The sequence below is a fragment of the Artemia sp. Qi Xiang Cuo genome, chromosome 10, assembly GCF_049724085.1.
Source record: "Artemia sp. Qi Xiang Cuo chromosome 10, ASM4972408v1, whole genome shotgun sequence".
Lineage (NCBI taxonomy): Eukaryota > Metazoa > Arthropoda > Branchiopoda > Anostraca > Artemiidae > Artemia > Artemia sp. Qi Xiang Cuo.
Window position 1 is genome coordinate 67,733,514 of NC_142803.1, and position 16,358 is coordinate 67,749,871.

Below are 16,358 nucleotides of genomic sequence, written 5' to 3' on the forward strand. Positions count from 1 at the left end.
CTTTTCTTGATGTTATGACGTCCAAATTTCACTTAAATTCGAAGCGGTGCCTTTGTAAAATTACATTTTTTTTTTATTGGACCTTTAACTTTTGCCTCGGCTTGTCTTTTGTCATTTTTAAATATTTTTAATATTTCTTAATATTTGTGTTGTGGACATTTAATTCTAAATACACTTTTCTATCGATAAAGAAAAATTCAAATTGGGATAAAATCCTTTTAACAGACAGTGATGAATTTTGCAAAAATACTAGATATACCAGTCACATAAGCACTGACTGTCATCAGTGACCAAAATATCTAGTATTCTTGTGAAACTTATCACTTTCTATTAAAAGGATTTATCCCTATTGGAACTTTTATTTATCGTCATGGAAAGGCCGTGTGGTTTCCAAAATTATCGACACGTCTTAATTTCCTAACTTTTCCTTGTTTCTTTTTTTCACTTCTAATAGAATAAATTAATTTTATCATTGCTGCAAATCATTTGGAAAAAAAATACGATATTCATTTTAATATTGAAGGCTCTTTCAAACTATATTTTATTTATTATTTTCAAATATGTTCTATTCTCAGAGCTCATGGTGTGCTGCCAACAGAAGTTGTTTGCCCCCGTTGCCAGACCCCTTGTTCCCACTTTACTTCCCCAAATAATGTTTGGATCTGCAACAATACAGTTCCAATTCCACACACAAGAAGGAGGAAACGATGCAATTTTAGTGTAAGTGATAGAAAAGGAAGTTTCTTACAGCGCATCAAACTTCCATCAGACAAACTTATTATGTTTATAACCATGTTTTTGAGTAATATGTGGGAGCATCGAGCAGCAAGGCTAGAACTTGATATTTGCATAAAAACAAGTGTGAATTGGAGGTCAATGTGTAGCGAGGTACTTATAAATTGGGTAGGAAACCAGGAGCAAATAGGAGGTGAGGGCGTTGTGGTCGAAATAGACGAAAGTGTTTTGGTCAAACGAAAATATAACAAGGAGAGGCCTCTCAGCCAGGTTTAGGTTTTTGGTGGAATTGAGAGGGTGAGCAAGAAAAAATTTATTATTCCTCTCTTAGATGGTAATGAGAGTCTGAGAAAGGGTAAAGAAACTCTTATCCCTCTCATTCAAAGATATATAAAGCGAGGCTCAATAATTATGAGTGACTGCTGGGCAGCATACTCCAGGCTGTCAGAACTCGGCTATAGGCACCATCAAATAAATCATTCTGAAAACTTTGTTGACCCATCAGATGAGACCATCCACACACAATGTATTGAGAGGCTATGGGGCTCTCTGAAGAAAAAATGCAAAAGGCCGGGGATGAAGAAACTGTACTTGAGGCAGTACATTTCCAGATTTCTTTTCCTCGAAGCCTATGAGCCAGAAGAGCGCCTGCATATTTTTTTAATTGAAGCAAAAAAGTCTTACCCCCCGGATCAGAGCCCTCACTTTCCAGAGAAGCAGAGGCTGAAGCCAACCAAGAAACAGATTCTGAGGAAGATTCAGATTAACCTATTTTGTCTTAATTATCTTCTTTTATACTAATATGGTCTTTATCTGAAATGGTGTTTCTGTATCTAGCGCTTTGATTCAGCACCAGCGGGTGCATACAGGTGAAAAACAGTTTAAATGTGATATATGTAACAAATATTTTTCTCGATCTTCCTATTTAATTTGCCACCAAAGAGTGACTGGTGAAAAACCATACAAGTGTCATGTATGTAGTAAATCTTTTTCTTCACTAAACAATTTAAATGTGCACCAGAGAGTGCATATAGGTAAAAAACCGTTTAAATGTGATATTTGTGAAAAGAGATTTTCTCGAGCAGGTGATTTGAAGAAGCACAAAAGAGTTCATACGCGCGAGAAACAAAAAATGTGATGTATGTAAAAAGAGTTCTTCTTGTTTGGATGTGTTGAATGCACATCAAAGAGTGCACATAGGCGACAAACCGTTTCAGTGTGACTTTGATTCAGCACCAGAGAGTGCATACTGGTTAAAAACTGTTTAAAATTGATGTATTTGAGAAAACATGTTCTACATCGTCATAACACATCGAAACATTGTATTTCCTAGGATCTAATATTAAATATTATTTTCGTATAGGGGTAAAAAAAAAGTCTACAGCATCTTTCTTTGAAAAAAAAGAAGTCAATTTTAAGATGTTTATTATGGTTGAGGGATGAGATGTCAACTGCGGGAAGCACCTGCTGTTTTTAATATAGTTTTTCCTTTTGTGTTAAATAAGTTTTCGTATTTCTTGTTGTTGCTGTTTTTTTTAAAATTCATTTATTTCGCTTCTGTCTTTTTGTTTTATTTTTCTATTTGAGGAATACACCAAGGGAAAACACTAAGGTTGTTGACCTCAGTTTTTTCCTCTTATAACCTCAACAATCAGCCACTGCCTGTTTGACTCGTTTCTGACTTGAGAAACAACTCGGTACAGTCAATTTTTCTGTTTCTAAAAGCTTGTGCTGCTCTTACGAGTATTTACAACTCCATTTCTGTAACCTTTCTTATGAGCAATTTTTGTTAATTTTGTTAATTAATCTTGTAAATACAAAATTTTTCAACAAATTTTAAGAGTAGTTTTACTAGATTATTTTGATGGATAAACATTAGGCAAGATGTTCAAAAAAATGAATTGAAAATCTGCTTCGTCTAGTGACTCCTATAGTATTTAAAGAATTCTCATCCCGTCATGTTACAACCTTCAGTATTGACAAATATTCATCGACCATTTTTTGTTTCGACATAACACCTTTAAATTAGGTGTTGTTTTCTTAGACCACACTGCCGTGGATTGAAGGGCAACTATCACCCCGTTCCACGCCCACCATTTCTCCAAACACATCCAATAAAAATTTTGAGATAGCCATTTTGTTCAACGTAGTTGAAAGTTCTGGAAATTATATCTTTGAGCAGGACACTTCCCTCACAGTCTTCAAGGCACGGGTTATAAGTTGGGTCCTAGGGGCATATATGGTTCTGATGGAAGGAATGCTCGTATAAACTTCAGAGAGGGCTCATTTGATTGAAAATTGACAGTTTTAGTTGGCTTGCTAAGCGTCAAAAGTTATTGGAGAGTAACCAGCTCTCCCCCTCAAACCCTTTTTTCGCAAATGCACCCGATAAAAATTTGAGATAGCTATTTTGTTAAAAATAATTCAAAGATCATATAACAAAACTCTGGTGTCGACACAACCCCCCCAGGGCCCGGGGGCAGGCGTTGTAAGTTCTGCCCTGGGGGTATATATGGTTCTCATGGAAGGGATGCTCGAATAAACTTCAAAGAGGGCTCATTTGATTAGAAATTGAAAGTTCTAGTTCACTTTTTAAGAGTCAAAAGAGATTGGAGGGTACCTAGCCCTTTTTTTCTCAAACCCATCCAATAAGAACTTAAAGATAGCCATTTCTTTGAAAATAGTTCTAAGACTATATAAAGAAAACTCCGGGGTCGACACACCCCCCCAGGGCCCGAGGGCAGGCGTTGTAAGTTATGCCCTGGGGGACTATATGGTTTTGATGGAAGGGGTTCTCCTAAAAACTTCTGAGAGGGCTCATTTGATTGGAAATCGAAAGTTGACAACATGAAGTTGCTGACATTTTTATGATAATGTATTAAATAATTAAATTTAAATTTGAATTTTGACAAGGCACCTCGTGTGTATCGTGTATCATATGTATTTGACAAGGCACCTCGTATGTGTCGTGTATCGTGTATCGTGGCTTTAATATTTTCGATATTTCGTCGAAAACGCATTCTTGAACAATCGGCGTTAAGGAAGAAGAAAATACATATTTGCAAAATAAATTCTTTGAACTTAAATAGGCTACTTATGATTATCCAAGTTACTTATGGAAATTCAGTGCTTGTGGATTGAAATATGGATTTATTATGAAACAGTAAGTTTAAAACAAAGGTTTTAAGCTTTTTTCCACGCTATATTAGCCTTTTTACACCTTATTTTTTGTCATTTTCATGAGCTCAAAAATCCCTTAAATTTGAATTTCCGATAGAAATGATTATTATATTCGTAATCAGCATAAAAAAAGGCATCGAATGGTGTATTCACTTTAGTCCTAACTCAATAATATGATTTGGTATATATTGACCATCTATATCTACAAAATCATATTATTGAGTTAGGAATAAAGTGAATACACCATTCGATGCCTTTTCTTATGCTGATTACGAATATAATAAGCATTTCTATCGGAAATGAATTTCAGCCCCCCCCCCTATCTAGGCTATACCTAACCCACCCTAACCTCCCCCTGAATGTGTCTCTATAGGGGGGGGGGCTGAAACTCATTTCCGATAGAAATGCTTATTATATTCGTAATCAGCATAAAAAAAGGCATCGAATGGTGTATTCACTTTTGTCCTAGCCTAACTCAATAATATGATTTCATAGATATTGACCAAAATTATTACATTTGGAAAGAAGATAAAAGAAGGCATTGAGTGGTATATTCACTTTATTTGTAAGTCAATAGGCTAATATGATTTGGTAAATATTTACCCTTTTTTGTAGGGGTACAATATTTGGTAAATTTTTGCAGTTCATATTATTGTCATACAAATATAGTGAACATACAACTTAGTGCCTTTTCTTATGCTCTTTATGAATATAATGATTACTTCTAACAGAAATTCAAATTTAAGGCCTTTTTGAGCTCATGAAAATGACAAAAATAGTTCTAGTTTTGATATAAGTTTAGAATTGTGGCCCCTGATAAAGAGACATATTAAGAAAACAATTCTTACTTTAAAATATATATAATGATCCTAGTTAACATATTATCCAAGGGGAGAACCTTTATCATCAAGTCTTTCCTCTTCTTTCCTTCTTTTTCTAACTTAAAAGAAAAAATTATAATATTTTCCATGCTGTGAACATAATGCATAAATCTTTTGAAATTGCAGCTCTAAATTGTTCTTATAGATAGCATTCATCCTGGTGGGTGAATGCTATATCTCTATTTTGTATTTTTGTCAACAAAATATCAAAAATATTAAAGTCAATGGAAGAAGGTTTAGCCATGGAAAAGTGGTACAGCCTTCTTCACTGTTTTTGTTGTTTTTTTGGCATAGCATTAACATGGGGGATTAGCTATCTTTTCAAAGCTTTTCAAAACAAAGCATTTTTGGCCTAGAATGTCTTAATCATAATGGGCATTTAAATTGGAGCTACTCTTGACTTGGAAACAAAATAATGCAGTACCTATGCATTATGCAGTACCCACCTCTATATACTGTATAAGGAAACCAGACAAACAGGTATTTGCTAGATACATGGCTTGCAAAGTGGGATTTGTTATTGTGTTTACAATATTTAAACTGTTGTTTTTTGGGGTTTAGGGGGGGAAGGTACCTCGGTTACATTATGTATTTAATATAGGCTATGCTATGTTTTAGCCCCCCCTAATTTGTAAATATATAGCCCAAATTTGCTTCTAAACTATTATATATTCATCCTATTTTATTTCATTAGCATTAACCAAACTTGACTTCTTTTGTGGAAGTACAATTCCAGGTTTTGCAAATCCCCCCCCCAGCTTTTTGTGGTAAGGGCTGTAAGTTATGCTAACTGCTCATTGTTATTATATAAGGCATTATGGGCCTCTTAAATAGAAATCCACAATTTATTGGCAGAACAGAAACAAGGGAGTTTCCAAAAAAGGGGCTAATCCCCCATATTAATGCCATCTAAACAAAGCAACAAAAACAGAAAAGAAGGTTTTACAACTTTTCTGTGGCTAAACCTTCTTCTGCCAGCTTTAATATTTTAATAGTATAAAAAAAGCATTGAATAGTATGTCCACTTTATTTGTAAGTCAATAATATGAACTGCAAAAATTTGTAACCAATATTTGATGCCTTTTTTCATCTTCACTTTGTCTTTACTGCCAAATAAAGACTATTAAAAACAACAATAGGCTAATATTGCCTATGTAATCTAGTGGGTCTACTAAATTACTAGACCTTTTACTGTTAAAATTCTATCTAAGAGGCTTTTGTCTGTCTGAGAAAGTAGGCTTAGTTATGTTAGGTAGGCTAGATGAAATTATCAGGAATGAATCTAAAGCCTCAATGACCCCTAAGAAGGTATTTTGAAGTTCAAAAATATGTAAATATTTAGCTATTCATATTATTGACTCATGAATAAAGCAAATGTAACACTCAATGGTTTTTTTTATCTTGTTTACAAATATGATAATTGCTTCTCTTGCAAATTCAATTTTAAGCTTTTTTTGAACCCTTGAAAATGACCCAAAAATTTCTAGTTTTAGGTATAAAAAAGGCTTAAACCTTGGATTTTAAATATACTATTTGATAATAAATCTATTTTAAAGTTATATAATTCAAAAGCTTTGATTTATCATTATTAAGTTGAATACAATGTTCAAAACAATTTCTCCATTTTCCATCTGTAATGTTTCTTCTATTGGGTTTGATATTTTCTAACAAATAGGGGAATTGGCACTTTTTAAGCAGCCTAACAGAACAAGAAGAAAACATGGCCTATTTGTTTTGATTTTCTTTTAACCAACTTAATCTTGACAAATCAGTGCTTATGAATTGTACAGCTTTAACAAAATAGAAATAGTAAGTTTGAAAAAAAATTTTATAACCCATTTTTATAAAATAATAAAAAAATTTAGGATGACATTTTGATTTTCAAGGGTCCTAAAAGAGCTTAAAATTGGATTTGCAAGAAAAGCAATTATTATATTCAGAAGGAGCATAAAAAAAGTCATCTGGTGGTATGTTCAATTTATTTGTAGGTCAATGATATGAACAATAAAATATATACCAAGAAATGTGTTGTAGGCTCATGGATCTAGAGCCTCAATGACCCATAGGAAGGTATTTTAAAGTTGTGGAATGTGCTGTAGGTGTAGACTTATACTTAGGATGATTACTGCGCTATCTTTAAGCAACACTAGTTTTTTTTCTAATTTTAGTTCACTCATAGGCTACGAGGGGCTTGTTTAGTGGAAAAAGGATTTATTTCTCCATTTGTGAATAAACAATTAAGAAAATCAACACCCAAAATTGTATTTAATGCTGTTTTATTTGTTTAATCATTTGTGTTAAGCAATTCTATGAAACTAATAAACAAGTTTTATAAAGTATACTGTTTGCTATACTTATGTGTTGTTCAATATAAGTAAAATTTAACCAAACTGTTAGGAAAAAAAAACAACAAAAAGGTAAAGGCTTGTACCTAAGTTATGCCCTAAACCTTTGCAAGATTGCCCTCGACAACTTCAGTTTCTTTGCAATCAGATAAACAGTAGACCTATAGCAATGCATATAGGTGAGAAAGACACACATTGGCCCACATTAGGTTTTACATATCTGGATATTTTAATATAACTTGTTTAAAATTAATTTCAAGTTAAATGCACTTTTTTAGTTAAGTTTATAACTATTAGAAATAAGTGAGCCAATCAGAGTTGGATCTCAATCAAGGCTGTATCCAGGGGGTGGGAGGTTTGACCCCCTGCCCCCAAAAAATGTTTGTCTGACTTGTAAAAATGTAACAAAAATGGATATAAACATATTTCTTATGCGTTTTTTGAGGTTTCTTTTTGTAAATCCCCCTCTCCAAAAAAAGATCTTTGAGTAAACCCCCCACCAAAAAAAAAATCCTGGGTACAGCTTTGATCTCAATGAACCAGAAAATGTATGTGAATATGAAGACTTCTCTTATGTGGAGGATCCTGATGATGTTAACATTATTGCTGGATGCTTTATTCTTATTAAATAAAAAAAAAAAAAATCTTTATTCAACTGAAAGTAAGCCATAACATTTAAATTAAAAAAAGAAAAACAGAATTAATTCTATCCATGAGTAGGGCTGCTCCTCCTCCACCATTGCTCATTTTCTTAAGTCTTGAGATCTCTCAAAGCATTTTTTATTCAAATTCAAGAGCCCTTGTAGTTCAGGACATGTTCTTAAAGAATGGCAGGAAAAAGTCTAACTTTAGCATAAAGTGCAATGGATAAGGAAAGGGTAGCCCCCCTTGTATATGGAATAACTTTTGTTTGGTTAAAGTATTAATGCTCCTTACTTTCATTGAAAAACTTGTTTTCTTAAATTTATATTTATGACCGTTTTTCCAATCATGAGAGGAACCCCCTCTCCCTTCTATTTATAAAATTTATCCTGAAAAATTCCCCCTGGAAACTTTCAACCTCATGAAAAATTCCCCCCCCCCCCTAACAAACCTTTATATTTCCAAATAAAAAAATACTGTATGTAAACATTGGGCAGATTGCATAACTTACAGCCATTTCCCCATGGCCTGTTTTGGGTCTTGCCACAGGGACCATGGGTGATCACAGGGGTCAGAGGCAGAGTTGTTGGACCTTCAATTTATGGCTATCAAATAACAATCTCAAATTTTCATTAGATTTTTTATTTGGGGAAAAGCATGGGCTAACCTCCAGTCTTTTTGGTCATTTAAAAATGGAAGTAGAACTTTTAATTTTAATCCAAATGAGTACTCTTCTAATCTTTCAGAACTATTGGTTTTATACAATCCCCTCTGCGAGAAAAAAACAAATAAACATACATCTTTTATCTTTCTTCTGGGATACATGCCCAAATTTCCACATTTTGTAGATAAGAGCTTGAAGCATCTACAGTAGAGTTCTCTAATATACAGCACCTGATTGTGCAATCTTTATTGAGATTCCTTGACTTTTTGAGGGTGTTTCCCTCTTTTTCAAAAATCAGATAAATATTCTCAGGCTTGCAGGGGTGTTACTAGCCAAGATGTTTAGGGGGAGGGGGAGGTTTACTGACTGGCTGGTCATTTTTACCAACTGTTTTTTTTTATTATTATTAATAATTAGCATAGTGTTCACTTCCAATATGAAGCTTGAGAACACAGTTCAGCCAAAAGAATTGTTTATCCAAAAGAAGATTAACCCTTTAGTTCAGTTGTGTCATGTACGAAACATGTATGCAACTAGCTGGTGAGCTTGTGGAGAAAGGAGTAAGAGAAGAAGATTAAAGTGATAATATGATTTGTATGCAAACAGACCTCAGAACTGAGAACTTGACAATTTCAATTAAAATATACAGATCAAACACAGAATGAGAAATTGCTACTACAATGCTTCAATTAAAAATTCAAACATGTTGGTTTGGCACTCTCAAAACACTTCATGACAAGGTGATCAAAACAGTCATCATCCATTGTTGTACATAAACATGTCATGACCAGTTTCAGCAGGCTGAAACTTGTTTTCACCTTTGCCAAAGTTGGTAATGCTGTCACAATTTACTAGTAAACTGACCAAAGACTTGTGAATATCAGTTTAAATACATATATTTCACAGAATAGGGTCTTAAAGATAGTGCAGTTGATGACTTTATAGCCTTTTAACCTTACTCCTTGTTCATAAATTTAGCTTGAGCTTTGCAAGACCTTTTCCCAGAAACGTCTTTGTGGCTTTCATAGCTCTTGTCCATTTTACCCAGTAGACTTCAGTATTCTGGCTCTTGAAAAGAAGAGTTATCATGGATTGTCTTCTCCAAGCCATTTATTAGGGCCCTGAAGATGCTGCAGAGTTTTTTGGCCTAGAACAACTTCCAGTTATCCAACAGGTTGGCTCTAGGATTAGAAATTGTCTCTGAATAACAAGCAGGTGGATGCCTAGGATTCTTTTTAAGTTGGAACTTGTCTTTTCTTAGTGAACCAACTTTGTTCCACTGCTTGCTTTTGATGCCTTGATCTCCCTCTCTATCTGATCAGTCTCAGATGACAGCATATAAGATGCTGTGTGTTGCCCTGAATCTTGTGTTTGCAATCACCAGTTCAAGTTGATGAATCTGAAGCTTTTCTGCAAAAATATTTGTCTTAAACAGGACTTGGCATATGAACTTATGCCTTGTCTTGCATAGTCAGTATGTAAGACATGTGTATACAAATTACAACCAAGTTTGGCAAGAACTATCAAGAAAAGATTGGCCATTCATTGACAATGCAGATGCTCCTGAGTCATGGATTAAAATGAAAGAAATTCTTCTATCATCTTGTGACAAGCATACAACAATTATGTGGATCTGTAAGCCAAGAACTCTTCTTTTTCCCACCTGAGATACTAAACTGCCAATCCAAAAGAAAAAAAGCAGTGAAAGAAATATAAAGATATGGCAACACAGGTAAATTATGATAGATTAAAGCAACCTGTGATAAGGCTTGACAGTTTTCATGAAAACTTACAAGAGACTAAGAAGAAGTAATTACAGATGCTTATCAAATCCCAAGAAATTTTGGAGGTATGTTTCCCTGCAAAAACCCAGAAGATGTTCAGTAACTGAGCTTCCTGTTGATAGAGCATCTATTACCAGCCCTAAAAAATAGCTGAGACACTGAACAATCAGTTCCAAAAAGTCTTCACTACCCCAGATAGAGATCCACTTCCCATCCAACCTAAGTATACAGTTGATAAACCAATGTCACTAATTACTGCCAGTAAAGATGGCTAGACTGAAAAACCTGCACCAGAACAAATCTTTAGGGTCTGACCAAATACACCATTGGAGATTAAAGGAAGTTAATACAGAATTGGCCTTGCCTCTTGCAGCACTTTTCAACAAATCCCTGGATACAAAGACAGTGCCTCAAAACTGGCAGAATGCTAATAATGCCCATATCCATAAAAGAGGCAGCCAATTAGACCCATGAAATTACTGCTCTATTAGCATTACATCCATTATTGGAAAAGTTCTGAAAGGAATAATAAATACGACCATTGTCAGACACCTCACCTCCAACAATCTTACTACACAGAGTCAGTGCGGATTTAGATCAAGATAATCCATTGACACCAATCTGATATATTCATACAATTTTCTCAGAGAGCTCCTAGACAGAGGAATCCCAGTAGACCTCATTCTCCTAGATTTTGTCCAAGCGTTTGACAAAGTATGTCATCATCAACTACAGACAAAATTAATTGCAATTGGGGTAAGCCAGGAGGATGTTGAGTGGGTGATGTCATTCCTGAAAGTAGAAGGCAGAGCATAAAGGTGTATGGAGAAAACAGTCAGGCGTTTCCCTCAGATAGTACTGAAGTGGAAAGCGGATTCCCATATGGAACAATCCTTGTCCAACATAAGTCAACATTTATATCAGCAATGCCCCACAATCTGTCATAAATAAAATGAACCTGTATGCCAATGATTCGAAAATCATCAGCCCTTCAAAAAGAAGCAAAGATTAAGCCTTATTACAAGCTGACCTAGACAAACTCTCTAATTAGGCAAAATTTTTGAGGTTAGAATTCAACATTAAGAAATGCAGGACAATTCATTTTGACCAAAAAAATATGAGAAATCAGTATCACATGCATGGAATAGATAGTGTTGGGCAGATGATTGATTCCTCCCATGCTGAAAGAGACCTGGGTATACTTGTGGATGAAGAGTTTAAGTTTGACCAACATGCTCAGCCAGTTGCCTCCAAAGGGCTCCAGACCCTTGGAAGTGTAAAAAGAACATTTGGCAGAAGTCACCAAACCTGATGTCAAAGCTATACAAAGGACTTGTTTGACCAAAATTGGAATTGATATGTGTATGGCAACCTGATTAAATAAAGGCAACAAGAAAAAACTAGAGAGTGTCCAAAGGCAAGTAACTAAATCAATAGAGAGTTGTAGAAGCCGAGACTACCACTCCCGTCTGGAGAAGTTACAGATTCCTACCCTCTCCTATTGCCGGAAGCATGGGGACAACACCACGGCATACAAAATGCTGCACACTCAGGCCTTGCAACAAAATATGCTTGAACTTGACCAGTCAATAAGAACTAGAGGACACACCATGAAGCTGTACTGCAAACATGCCTACGCCAGACAACAGAACAACATCTTCCCAAATACAGTTGTGGGGCTCTGGAACTCCCTAAGCAAAGTAGCAGTCTTAATCCGCAGTTTGGGGGCCTTCAAGGGAGCTGCGGACAAAGATTGGTCGTCAAGGCCATGGCTTCAAGAATGGGATTCATCCAACATATTGACTAACCAGCACCTACAGGATAATTCCTCATTTGCTGGGTAATGTGATTTAAGGTAACATAAGAATCTAAATAAAATCAAAGCAGATAATGTGGCAATGCAGAAGTTGGACTTTTTCTTTTATTATCTTGTCTGTGTTCTCTTCTATTTGCTCTTTGAGAACTTTAACAATAGTTTCAAAGCTGGTCCACAATACAGTCGAACTCTGTGACCTGAACAACCATCTAGTCATTGACAGATCTCAAGCTTCAATATTGATCCAGCACTCTTAACTGCTTGTTTCTAAGCAATGACTCATTTCATTTGATCTTTAAAGAAGATTACAGTTCCATTAAAATTTCAAATATTTTTTGGACTATGGAGATTTTGCTGCAGGTGTGCTGTGCAAAGAGATTCTTTCTATAAGCTTTGAATCAAATTTAGCATGCTTGCCTTCCCAGTTCAGCTTAAATGTGTTCATTGACACCTTGTTGTATAGTAGACATATTGCTTGTATATCATAGCTTTGAAACATAAGTACCTCTGCTTGTGCCTTCCTTTTCAGACCTCCAGATTTTTTTTTCAGAAGTAATGTACAGTCAATTTGATTCTTTTGGTTGCTTTTGTAGCAAATGTGTTGCAAACAACCTTTTCAGCAGCTAAAGTCCATTTAGGCTTGTTGTTTTGTGAAAAGAAGTATTGACTGATTTACAATACTCTTTGAATATATTCATGTACCCCAACACTTCTTTTTACTTGGCATATTCTTTTTCATTACGGAATCCCACAAAACCTAGTCGAGCCTATCAAAGATATGTACTCCAAACTTGGGAGTTGTTTCATGACTAGTGAAGGTCTCACTGACATTTTTCAGATGTCCACAGGTGTCCTTCAAGGATGTCTCTTGTCTCCAGAGCTGTTTAACCTCTTCCTCACAGCACTCTTATCCCTGGTGGAAACAACTTTTGGCAGCCAGATAGGGGGTGTTCAGACAGATAAGCTAGCCTAAGCCGACGATATTGACGAAATGGCTGAAACACCCATTGTTTCCTCAACAAATCAGGGAAATTTCGGCAAGACGTGCACTCTTCTCGCAGAGTGCTCTCCTACTCTCTTCATACATATCCCATGAATACCAGGACGGTCTTGTTTCAGTAATCAGTTCCAGGCTTCTGTGCACATAGTGCAAGAAGTACAAAGCACCAAATACTTTGCCATTCTGGTTGACAAAACAAAGGACAACTCAAAGAAAATGCAGGTCGCCATTCTTCTTAGTTACTTCAACAAAGGAAAAGTAAAAGAAAGACCGATTGGATGCTATCCTATGAAAAGCCTGGATGCTGAAAGTCCATAAAATTTCATTCATGACACAGTGACAAGAATTGGATTTGATTGGAAATGTGTTACACAGTGCAACAATGGAGCAAGCATAATGAGTGGACCATTCTCAGGTGTTCAAGTTTGTTTGAGAGTGAAATCGCCACAGGCAATCTACATTCATTGCCATGCACATAAGTTAAATTTGGTGATTGCAAGCTGTGTTGAATCTCTTGGCACTGTTGGTTCTTTTTCTCACTGGTCCAGACTCTATACACATTTATTTCCAACAGCAACACTCGGCATCAGTCGTTTTTTGAGGCCCAGAAAGTTGCTGAACTGTCAGTTCTGGAACTGCCACACAATTGTCTTACTGGTATTGATCTATATCAAATGTTAGACTCGGATTTGAATGCATTATAGCACTGTCCGTTGTAAGTTAGGGAGGTGACAGCAAAGTCTGGGTAGAGGCAGCTGGTCTCTAGAAGAAAATAGAATTGTTCCTTGTTATCTTACAATTGCACTATATAGAAGCAATTATGCGAGTGACGATCTTGCTGTCTCAGCAGCTCCTGGCCGTCGTCTTGATTATCTCCCGATCGCGATTAAGGGCGCAAGACGCGAACTTGCAACCTGCGTTCAGACCCTTCATTTCTATTGCTTTTCGAGAATTCAAATTCATTTAATTCAAAAACAAGACATAGCTCTCGTGGACAAAGCCCAAATATAATGTTTCTTAGTCATAATTAGCAAAATAAAGTCATCTGATAAAACTTTGTCTGGGTAAATAAACTAAAGGATAAAAACACTTGAGATTGAGAATAAAATTGTCTGATAAAACTTTGTCAGGATAAAATAAACTAAACAATAAAAACACTAGAGATCATTGTAATATTTCAGAAAGCTTGGCACTAAGCTTTTACTGTAGCGCATGATGTTACAGTGGACTGAAGTTAGTTTTGGAACCTTCACAACCACGTCCCTGGGGTGACAAGATCTTATAGAGACAAAAGGTGGGGGAAGGCATCATTGGTAGATGGGATGTTGGAAGAGGGAGGAACCAAATATTTGGTATAATTTTTTTTGGTGGGAAGAAAGGGATTCAAGTTTAAAAGTTCAATTCTTTGAGGTAAAAGGAGTAAGGTAGAGGGGAACCGCCATAAATGATTTGCAGTGATCTCTTCTGAACTTGTTCTATTTTATCAGTTTCCTCCTGGGTAAAGGCAAAGTGCCAAACCGGACACGCATATTCAACTAAGGGGGGGATGAAAGTGTAAATTATTAGTTTCAGCTTGTTCTTAGGAACTCAAAAATTGTTCAGTGTTTGTAGCATTTGGATTGCGCCGTTAGTTTTTTTTACAGTCGTGTTTGTATTATCACACCATGAGAGGTCAGATGAAATCACCACACCAAGTAAAATTATTTTATGGTTTATTAGCTCGGAAGCAATAAGAGTATTCTGAAGAAAAGAAAATGCTGTGACCGAGCATTTGTCTTTATTCACGACCATGTTTAGTTCAGCCGCCTCTGTGGTAACTTGGTCAATGAAACCAGCAGCATTGCTCTTCGAATCCTTGGATACGATTTCTGTTAAGGACAATTCGTCAACGTATTTCCATCTGTCCTCCAGCTCAGCGGCAATTTCATTTATCATGAGGAGGAAGACCAGCAGTCCGATGATAGTTCATTGTGGAATTCCACAAAAAAACTGGCAGAGAAGTGGAAAATTGGTCTTTATACTTCTCAGTTTGCTCTCTATTTGTTAAGAAACTCTTGATGATTTTAATAATAAAGCTGGGTATATTTTTTTCTGCCATTTTTTCTGAAAAGATTTTGTGATCAACAAGGTCAAATGCTTTTCTGAAATCAATTGCAATTATTGAAACCATTTGCAAAAATGCAGCTATTCTACTAAGGCCTGAAAGCAAGGTGGAAAAATTTTATGATTAACCTCCCACCTCCCCAACCAAAATGTATTTATACATATGGTCATGGAAGCATGTACAAAGTGGAAGAACTAAACTTGTATACGATTTTTTTGTCCTCCTAACATCCTTCTTGAAAAAATTAAATTTCAAATTAGTAATGAATTCCTTAAAATATTTTGTGATTTATATGAGGTTCTTGATGTTGACCCAGTTGCACATTGTGCAGGTTGCTGATGATCTACCTCCTATTTTATCAAGATATGAACAGTGCAGGTCCCTGGAATGGCGTTCTCCCACAAGATGGAATGCAGTATGTAGTATGATGCAAAGTATTATTCAACACAAAGGTCCTCTGGCAAGTGTTTTGTGTAAAATTGAGAAACCTGATCATGTTCTTGATGATGAGGAATATGAACTGATGCGTGACTTTTGCTCTGTACTACCCAATTGCTCTACTACAATTGAGGCTATTGAGGGAGAATTTCTTCCCACCCTGAATGTTGCTCTGCTCTGGTGGGACCTCCTAAAAGGTCACCTTGAGGAGCGACCTATTGATAAAAACTGTATTTTGCTTCTGAAAAAAAAATGCGAAAAACTAGTTTGACTTTTGCTTCCCAAGAGATGATCTGATGGTAACAGCTGCAATTTTGGACTTTGAAACATTCAAGATAAATGAAACTGATGAGCGTCTGAACCTTCTTGATGGTTCACTGACAAGAATGGAATTCTTGTTCAAAATGGTTAAGCCTCTAGTGCTGGCGGCTGACAAGGTACTTTACTTTAGCATATCTCCTGTAAACCGTATTTGTCCAATCATCATTAGGTCCCTCCACTTCAAATTGTGGTGAGCATTATAGTGCACTTGAAATTCTATTGCACGAAGAGGAGAGGACCCTCGAAAAGCCCAAAGAGGAGGAAGTAATCTCTGGTGCTGTTAGTGGATTAGTTACTCCAATCAGTTGTGTGAATGTGGCTTGTGGGGTTTCTCAGAAGAGCAGCAACTCTAAATCTTTTCATGATCATATATGATAAAAACGAGGCTGCTTGAGCAAATAATGTGTCAGAACAACAATGCAGAACAGCATGAAAATGATGATGTTGT

The 16,358-nt window shown here is 35.9% G+C and overlaps 1 pseudogene across 1 annotated transcript in view; it reads right to left on the minus strand.

The window, feature by feature from the left end:
* Positions 1-4,544, minus strand: part of LOC148948079 (uncharacterized) — a 211,106-nt pseudogene extending 206,562 nt beyond the window's left edge. The window contains exon 1 of the transcript XR_016142344.1: positions 4,519-4,544. The product of XR_016142344.1 is annotated as an uncharacterized LOC148948079 (transcript). The remainder of the gene's footprint in view (positions 1-4,518) is intronic.
* Between the last annotated feature and the right edge of the window lie 11,814 nt (positions 4,545-16,358).